Source organism: Uloborus diversus, chromosome 7, assembly GCF_026930045.1.
Source record: "Uloborus diversus isolate 005 chromosome 7, Udiv.v.3.1, whole genome shotgun sequence".
Classification (NCBI taxonomy): Eukaryota; Metazoa; Arthropoda; class Arachnida; order Araneae; family Uloboridae; genus Uloborus; species Uloborus diversus.
The window spans coordinates 91,653,959-91,664,297 of NC_072737.1; the positions used below are offsets into that span (position 1 = coordinate 91,653,959).

The window sequence follows — 10,339 nt, forward strand, 5'->3', positions numbered from 1 at the left end:
ATCTATCTTTGTTTTGTATTCGTATTAAAAAAAAAAAAAATATGGCGAGTCCAGTTTGGATAGTGTAAAACATTTTAAACGTAGAAAACTGTTTATAATAACGAATAATAAAGCTAAATAATGCGCAACGATACTGTACTGTCCTACTACTAACAAAAAGTAGAACCCCTAAAAACTTTTACAAACTATCGCATTTCATCACAGTTGAAAACAAGCTACTCATATGTCCATTTCACTCTAATTGGCTAAAACTCTTGTACCTGGCTTTCCTACTAGAGCACAAAGCAGCCTGGAAAATTTCGTAGAACATGATGTATTTCGAACTAGGAGATTCTTCAGTGTTCTCCTCTTTTCTGAGGGTATAAGGGTCTTGTCCCCAAGCCCCTTGTATGTAAATTCTTAATAAAAACCCATGAATTTTTGAAAAAGTTATTTCATCGCCAGCATAATGTCATTGCAGAGAAAACAACTTGTCCTCGCAGCACTATTTGTTTTTATTATTTGTTAAATTTTAAAGGTCATAAAGTGTAATTGAAATAGTTTAAAAAACTAAAAAAACACACTTTTATAGCAATATGAACTGAAAATTAAAAAATAATCTCTTAATATAAAATGTGTTCAGCAACTTGAGGATGTCTCACAGCTAAGTATAACATAATTTTTGAATAACCTTAAAATAACAGAAATAAAATAGCTGAGTTGCTGACTAAAATGGGGTGCTTCCTCTCAATTTGCATCTGAGCAAGTATTTGCATCATCGCAAAATGCCAATGTCTAGCTAGCTGTGAGAAATTTTAGACATAAAATGTTGAGGCCTCCCCCCCCCTCTCTTGCTTTTTTTCGCATAAGATTTTTTTTTTTTTTTGTTCAGCTATTTTATTCCTATTATTTTAAGCTAATTCAAAAAAAGTTATTCTTGACAAAGAATGCGTTTTAGTACAACTTTGACATTAATTGAATTCAAAAATATGTTTTGCTTGGTGCATGTAGAAAAAAAAAAGATAAGCTCAAAGTTCCAAGGTTGTTTGAGCTTTCAGTAAAACAAGAGAATAATGCTATTCTAGATATTTTCTTCCTGTTTCTTTGTGGCTAAATTCCTAGACTCTTCTGTTCATTTATAAATATGAGTTGATAGTTGAAAATTATCTTCAGTCATTCCATTTATACACTATACAGGTTGCTTTTTTAAGTAAATTTGAAAAATTCGAGATGGGAAACTTTGTGACCTTTATGTCATATGTCTGCTAATTGTGGACAATGTGCAAAAAGATTTTTATCGAGAATGATTTTGGAAAAAGTTGCGGAATTGCAATATGCCACGACAGAGCGTGATTCCTGCCTGGGTACAGCTTGATCACAAAAACGCGGATGACCTTGAAGCAAAAACATCATTTGTAATAGGTTATTATTTTGGAATAGATAGGATTAGCGAGACCATGCCTGTTACTCTTTTGTGCTTTCTGGCAGATTCTACCTATTACAAATGATTCGCTTTAAGGTCACCCGCCTTCTTTTCGTGGCCAAGCTTTAGTTTGCATTACGATACATAATAAATGCGCTTGTTTTTTTCTGCATTTTTCAATGGAAAAAAATCATAAATTAATAGTAAAAAAAGTAGAATCAAAACATGAAAAGAAACGATATTTATTCAATAATGTTAACAAATAATTTTCTTAAACTCCCACATGTCAACAGTGCGTATAAAAGATATCCATTAAAAATCCTAGGAATGTGCTTTTCCACAACCGGGTCTTCAAGCAACAAACATTTGCTATTCCACTCTTTGGTCCACAATATTTCTGTCAGCAAAAGAAATGAAAAATAAATTAGGGCAGACTTCATACTTGTTTGCATATAAATGTAAAAAAGATTTAGAATCTTATTCCGACAGTACGGAATCATTCCACTTCAGATTGACGTCATAGCTCCTCTTTCAAATGTCGCAGCATAGAAATTTGGCAAGGGGACACAGTTTGAAGGAGGAGTTAAGGCATTAATTCGAAGCAGAATGTTAATTTTGTACAGCCTTTAGTAACAATGCAAAAATCCTATACCAACATTTTTTTTCTTTCCAGAATTAGTTTTAATAAGTTCTTAATTGCATGTATAAATTCTCATGCAATACTGTAACTAGAAAAAGAATGAGCAACTAAAATAGTTCAATTGAAATGCTTTTGCACAAAATACAAACCTTATAAACATAATTGAAAAATGAATTCCCAGGAAGGGAAATTTTTTGAAACAAATTAAACGTCCTTGAGAATGACATTCGAAATCTTCGCTAATTAAAGTCGTAGATTAATGTAACCTGGCCAAACATGATGTCTGAAGAATTACGAATCTATCGATACCCAGTTCAATGATCAGTCCTCTTGTGTTCTTGAGTAGTTTGAAGATGACATTCATGCATACATAGATAGATACGCTCGTATTTTAGTGCAATTATACACTCAGCTATGACAAGAAAATTAGAACCAATACTGCAAAATTAAGACTTTCTTTAAAAAAAAATAATCAGAAAAGTTTAAGTACATGAATACAGTGAAATCCCGTTACAATGAACTTCAAGTGACTGCAAATTTTGTTTGTTGTAATGGGAATTTTTTTGTAGTGGAATTCCAGCCATGAAGGGAAATTAAATTGGGGCAGAAAATTTATTTCGTTGAAACGGATATTTCGTTGTATTGGTATTTGTTGTAACAGGATTTCACTGTATTTTCTAAATAAATGCTAATCTAATGTCATTAAAGAATTTACGGACTGTATCAATGTCAATTAACTAATGCTAAAATGAAAATTTGACTTGAAATACTTGAGTAATTTCCATAGTTTCACTAGATTAAAAACAATCAATAAAACTTTAGGTCCCACAAAAGAGATATCTTCTGCTAGTTAAATGTTGTTTCAATTTGTAACTATTTACTACAGCCACACATTGTAACACAAACGATGAAATGATTAAGCACTTTTAAACAGAAGACACTTCAAGCTCTTACAACAGAGAAACACAGTGGTAAAGAAACAAAATTAGGTGATCTACTATATTACATTTTTATGCAACTTTTTTTTTTTTCCAATGTTCAGTACTGTGACTCTTACCTCATCCTTAAAGCCTGAAATGCAAAACTTGAGCAAACAGTTGAACTGTTTACACATCTTTCAAAGGGCAAATCAAAAATGACCTATCAATAGAGAAAGAAAGACACACACACTTTGGAATCTTTTTTTCAAACACTGGAGTACTTTTAATTTCATGATTCTTAGTAGTGTGACAAAGTGTGGTTGATCATCTGTTATAATTTTCCATATAATAATGATCCCAAAATATTTTTTGTTTGTCATTTTATGAACTAAACATCAGTGCAAGAACCCAGAAATATGAAGAAAGCATTAGATATAACGGGGGGGGGGGGGGGAGGACATAACTTGGACATATTTTTTTTAATTTAAACGCTTATTTTATTTTTTACACAATATTTTTTATTCCATATTGAGTGATGAGTTCTGAATTTTATTCACAAGCTTATATTTAGATGTAGTTTCATAAATAAAAATCTTAAGAAAAATTAGGAAACATTCAGAGTCCCTGGAAAAAGTTAAATGAAAGCAAAAGTCTGGGCTTTTTTTTTTCTTAAATCAAAAACTACACAGTACTTTAAATAGGTTTATCAGATTTCATAGAAGTTTTGGAAAAGAAAAACTATACCAGTCCCATGTCAAGTGTGTAAGTAGCCCATAAAGTATCAACACTAATACGTATGAAACTAGGTATGACAAAATTTTAGACTCCAAATAGTAAAATTAAAGTAGCAAAAAATATTCAAAATTTAAGCTCAAAAAGTTTATGACTGCAAAGTGATTTAAGTAGATGTATAGGTGCCTCCACTCCACTCTGTAATCAAAACCGGATACAAAAGGCACTGTTGTTTAGAAGCAAATCAATTTCTAACTGAAATATTTAATTTTTTAAAAACAACTAGTTGTTGCCAAAATCTGAAAGTTTCCAAACTCTAGTTTAAATATATTTGAACTTACAATCTGTCAAAAAGTTGCAGTGAAAATTTTTAAGGCAATTCTTTTTTATTTTTGAACATTATCTCAAAGAGAACTGAAATAACTTGATGCTTTAACTTGCTTCCAAAACTATGGCTCTCCAGCATTCTAGGCTTGGTAATGTGTTGCTTAAACGCTTAACCATGGATCTCAAGTCAGTTTTGGATCTCTTACATTCTCATGATCATTACAAATCATGAGTAGCCCCTCTCACCCGGGAATAATAGGTAACACCAAGAAACCTTATTATCAATTATTTATTCAGTCAAACTTGTGAAAGACATGCTGATTTTTCAGCTGCAAGTCAAACCTGTCAGTTTTGGTAGGTTATTCATGATTCAGGAGTTTATTAGTGTAAACAAATATGACAGATCCCAACGAAATATTTGCAAATTTTAAAAGTTATGGATTGATTTCTGCATTTGTCTGTAGAATGAAAGGATAATAAAAAAAAGAATACTTTAAAGTTTAATTACTACATATTTATCAAGACTTATGTGCTTACTTATTGGGAATCTTCAGTCAAATATTACTTTTTGATTTTGGAACATTAAGGGGAAAATGGTCCAAACCTTAAGCAAAAATTAAATCGCAACAACATTAAATTTAGGGAATCGTCAACCAGGGCTCTCATTAGTAGAAAAAATGTGGGTGTGATAATCTGATCCTCTGCTGAAATAAAGAGTGGAATTATTTTTTAAAATCTTAATGTTCAATTTAACAGAAATGAAAAAACTGCAAGGAAGTCTTGCATCAAAATATTTTCGGAGTGAGATTTCTTTCAACGTACACAATTCTCGTGGTCTCTCTCTCTCTCTATCAAGAACCCTGTCATCAACTAGAGATAAATGTATTCAAGAAAAATTTCACTCAATAAAACTTTTCAAAAACAACACAGAAACTTTCAAATCAAAAGTTGATATTTTTCAATACCAAATAAAATTCATTTTTCAAATGTAACATATGAGGCTGAAATTCATAACTGTATAATTACTTTTGTATTCCATTAAATCTTGGTAACTTGCACTCTTTTTTTAAATTTAATTATCAATAACAAACTAAACTGTAACAGAAATTAGTACCAGGAATCTAAAACTTTTGCAAAAGCAAGGCTTCTGCCAAAGAATTTTTTTTAGAAATTGTGGGCTCCATTTTTTTTTTTTTTTTTAAATTCGATTTTCCATTTAAGCATAGGCAAAAAGCGTTGCAAGTAACATTTCTTTTTGGTGTGAAACAACAAATAAATGAATACAACTATATCTGCTTCTTTGCTTCAACTTATTGTGATTTTGCAGTTCAGCTATAATCAACCATGCTGCACCGATATATATAATGATTCCACATAGAAAATGTACACACAAAAAATTAAAAAACCACTGCCTATGTTTTTTTATTGATATATCCAAAAATAATACCAACAGGTAGGCACAAAATAAACTCACCAAAAATTTTCTACATGACTACCTCTTTACACCACCATTTTCATTCTTGCATGACTAAAATGTTAAAACAAGCATCTACAAATGGAAAACTATTCTAAAGCAACAAAAGCTCATGCAAAATATTTATCAAGATGCATCAGAGACCTTAAAAGTTTGGTCAAAAAATGAGGCAGTCAGGGGCATTGGGATGCAAGTGTCAAAATCAAAAATTTGGAGATAACCAGTACAAATGGTAAAAGAACTTCTCCTCTGTTCTGGAGCAAGAGCTGATACTAGCAACAGGGTTTCCGCTACGGTAGCATTTTTTGCAAAATGCGAAAACACTTGCAAAAAAAAAAAAAAAGCAAAGCATTTTTGCTTTTTTGCTCTAACAAAAAATAAATCTTTTTATAAATCTTTAGCCAAGATTTTTAAAGTACTATTTAGTTCAACAATACTTAGTCTTTCAGCATTACGCCCTTCTCAACAACTGCATTATTAGGTTGAGGGGTGTGCAACATTCTAAAAACCAAACATATAGTTTTTTTTATTTTATGTTAAAAAAATAGCTGTTGTACTTATTTCTTTAAAGATGTCACAGATGAAATAAGAAATTTATTTTCCACTGGAGGATGAAACACACTGAGGCATTTAGAAAAATGTGAGAATATGTAGCATTTTGCTAAAACTTTTCCCACAAATTTAGTTTTTATGCTTAAAAACTTTTGAATCCAACTTAAACCCTGACTAGCAGGGGTCTCCATCCTTTTTCGCTCACACGGGTCACATTGCAAAATTTTGGAGCTGAGGCGGGCTAGTCCAATAATATTTTAGCTCAGATGGTCCATTTAACGCCCCCCCCCCCCCCAACCATGCATCGCAAGTATATATATATATACTTATATATTTTTTCAATTAAGCTCTCGGGGTGGTTTTCGAAAATTTCTGGGCTTGCTTCTAAGTTATATTTCCTTATACATATTTGCTGTTAGCTAAGTTAAATTATATTTCGAGTTCCCGTAAAGCTCTTATAATAAAATGATAGGGAATCTTGTAAAATTTAGAATAGTTCAGAAAACTGAAATAAAAAGTATTCTTTGTCACAAAATAAAATGAAGTTTTTTTTTAAAAGGGGCTAATGAGTGATTGATATAAGACAAAACTATTGCAATGTACTTACAAATTTATTTCATTGAATTAATGATGATTAAAAACTTGGAAATAAATGAGAACACAACACGTGTAAAGCTTTTGAAAAGATGAAAGATTAATGAAAAGATTGCATTTGTTTACCACTTAAAATTTCACTCTATTCAGGGACAAACTTCGTACTTCTAATCATTAACAGGGATTTTAAATGTTTGTCTGATGAAGAAGATCTATACATAGATTTAATATACCTCAATTTTGAAAACGTCTGTTCACACTTGTAAGTGAATGCAGAAAGAAAAAACATTGCTCTAGCATGAATTTTTAAGTTCTTAAAGTCTTTTTCTGATAGAGAACAGTAAAATGAAAGTAGGTAAAATTTAGAAAAAACAGCCAAACCGCTTCGTGGTATTAGCAAAAAAAAAAATCCAACCTGAGCGAAAATTGTCCTCTCTTCTAGATAGAATTCTTAAGGGGTTGGGAATCCACTTTCCCATATATTTTAGTTAATAAAAAGTCACATGTGTATAAATGAATATTATGAAAATAAAAATATGAAGAGATTAATCTACAATGGTTGATGCTCTGTTTAAAATGCTATTTGTGGGAGACTTTTGATTTCTGTTATCAAGTATTTTCGCAAAATTCAGAATCTAGTATTAAGTTTGGCAACAAACATTTAAATCTGGGTGTCAGCCTCCCACAGGGGCGGATCTAGAGGGGGGCCATGGGGGCCATGGCCCCTCCCAAAGCCTTGCGACTGTAGGAATTTTTTTAAGAAAAAAAAAGAAAAAAATATTATGAGAAGATAACAAAATTTAACATATGTGTTTTACTGAAAAATTATAGGCCTTAATTGGGAGACAAATTATGTCCCTATCCTCAAAGCAAAACTTTTATTTCCAAAATTTGTCTCCTTTATTACATCATTTCTTGATTCCAAATACAGACACTTCTAGATCTCTAAATGCTGTTGTTCTCAGAGTATACCTATTTTTCACCAGACCAAAGAGAGCCTAAATTTTCGTTTTTATGACTTTAATTTCGAAACTACGGAGAGAACCCCCTTTTCCCATGCCCTTTCACAAAGGCCTTGATAGATAGCCAAAAATTGCATTTTAAGTCTTTTATTTGGAAAAAATGTCAACGGAAACTAGCTTATCCAGCCCTTATCACTTAACTTGCTTAAAAGCAACTTAAATGAAATTTTTTAGGACTTCAATTACAAACGATTTTTGATAGGACCCCCTCCCTCCCTCGTTTATATTGTGATGATAGCTTTAAAAGGAGTTTTCGGAGGAGCTCACGAATCTTCCATCCCTTTCTAAAATATGTATAAATATAGTTAAAAATCGAATTTTTAGAGCCTCAAAGGTAAAATATTTCCAGGAAGGAAGGATTCTAAGCAGCTTCACACTTCTTTTAATGTAAGCAAACATTACCGAACGGTGCATTTTTAGGCTGGACAGCTGAAGAGCACCCCTCCTCTTCTAACTTCTCAATGTATAATGACAGAATATTTTGGTTCTTAAGCTTTATTTTCAAAAAGTAGTATTTTGGGGCAAGCGCCCGAAACCTGACCTTTCTCCGTACATCATCAAAAAGACAAAATGCGTTTTTAGTTTCCTAATTTTCAAAAACTACTCAGAAATTTAAATTTTGAAACATTTTTGAGGGAGATTCCTAAATCCACCCCCTCACCTAATGTCTCGATACCCCGAAAATAGAGTTTTTAAAACTTCATTTTAATAAAATTTTTGGGGAGTTATCAGGGCCCAATTTCCCAATAGGAAGAGTAGGCAGCTGCCTAGGGCGGCAAATTTGCTATTATAAAACACATTTTTTAAATTAAATTGTTTCTTGAAAGTAAAATATTAGCATTCTTTCATTTTCCACAGAGACTATTTTTTCTTGTAATTTAATAATGATTACTTTCACACATCTTATAAAAGTCAAATATTTTTTAATCATGGTAATTGCCGAATCGTCCGCAAAATTTGCCCAATAAAAAATTTTTTGGGAGAACACTGTGATCATTTCATCGTGACGCCTCAGAATGTGAAACGCGTTCATTTCTTCATAAGTTTGACAGTTTGAATGTGGGGAACATTTTTTTTACGTTTTTTTGAGTCAAGGAAATTTTGTTTCTTTTAGGGGGGGGGGGCAGATTTCAAATTTGCCTAGTGGCACAATGGAGCTCAATTCGGCCCTGGGGAGTTTGTTTAAAAATTTCGGATGGCCCCTCCCAAAACAATCGGCTGGATCCGCCACTGGCCTCCCACTCAGGCTGAGCTGACCACTAATGAAACATGTGAATGCAGGAGTGAGAACATGTTCTCCCTGGGGTCAGGAAATGCCAGGGGACTAACGGGAGGATGTGGCCTGGAGAAAAAGAGATTTGTTCTCCGAAAGAGCAAAAAGAGAGATGGGTTGGTTCTGCACTCGTAGTTATAGGTAAACAAGGATTAAAAAATGATTTAAATCAATGGTATACAGATTTTAAATAATTATTTTTATTTAAAAATAATATTTCAATTATATTTCCAACAAGGCTGTCTCTGTTCTGAAAAAAAAAATAGTTTGTAAGCTTCCTGCGGGCCGGACAAGATCTGTTCGTGGGCCGGATCTGGCTCGCAGGCCATAGATTGGAGAGCCCTGCTATATAGCATGATTTCGGAAAACTTTTCCATGAAAGCGTATCCAGGATCAGAACATTTAACACATTTTAATCAAAACTTGAAAACGCTCACTTTTCATTCCTTTGCTTCTTACTGGCTCAAATAATGTTACAAGGAGGTGGAAGGGGTAACAAGAAGAGTGACATCATGTTTTTTAAAACAACATGTAGGAGTGGTCCACAAGTGATGTAACGGGTAGTGAAATTCTGATAAGAAGGGAGGGGTAACAAGAAGTGTGAAGTCACGTTTTTGTAACATCTTCACTAAAACTAGTGTGACATGTGAGGGGAAGAAGAGGGGGAAAGATGAAGTGTGACACTTTGTTACAACAAGAGGAGGAGATCAAAAGTGTTTTAAAAGCATGGCATCATTTGAGGCAGTGAGACGCAAAGGGATGTAAGTGGACATTTTCAAGTTTTCAGTAAAACGCAATTAAAGATCAGATCCAAGGTAAGCTTTCATTGAAAAGTTTTTCCAAATCATGCTGTATAAACAGCACCTACCAGGGCTAATAGTACAATCTCTTGCAACAAGTCAGAGGAGAGGTTCACCTACCATTTGTACTGGTTATCTCCAAATTTTTAATTTTGCCACTTACATCCCTTTGCTTATCACTACCTCATTTATGGACAGCTTCTTAGCAGCCATGCAATACACATACAGATTGTTAAGTTTTTCAAATAACTAGTCTCTGGGTGATTGCCAGAACTTACCAAAATAAAAATCCCTACCTGGGGCACTTCCATGCAGAGGGCGGCAGGTTCTGCAACCTCCTGACAGCACCCCGTCCCCAGCGCAGCCACAGGAATCCAAACAGGATACATGCAACAGTCTCAACATAGTAGCCATCTGCCCGAATAAGACACTCGTGGCCAGATTCAACGCATTTCTGGAAAGTGGATAAAAATATATTGAGTGACAGCTTTATCAAATTTATGTACATTGACTCAATTCAAATTTTTTGGAGAATTTTGTTGAAGTTATAGTTATTAACAGAGATGCGGAATCAGACTGATTTTCGGGTAAGAGTCGGAGCTG

General features: G+C 33.1%; 1 long non-coding RNA gene across 1 annotated transcript; it reads right to left on the reverse strand.

Moving 5' to 3' along the window:
• Positions 1-1,628: 1,628 nt before the first annotated feature.
• On the reverse strand, positions 1,629-10,184 carry LOC129226486 (uncharacterized). Its single transcript, XR_008580788.1, has 2 exons — positions 10,033-10,184; positions 1,629-1,799 (listed from the first exon to the last, which is right to left on the reverse strand). It is a non-coding gene; the product is annotated as an uncharacterized LOC129226486 (long non-coding RNA).
• Positions 10,185-10,339: the final 155 nt, after the last annotated feature.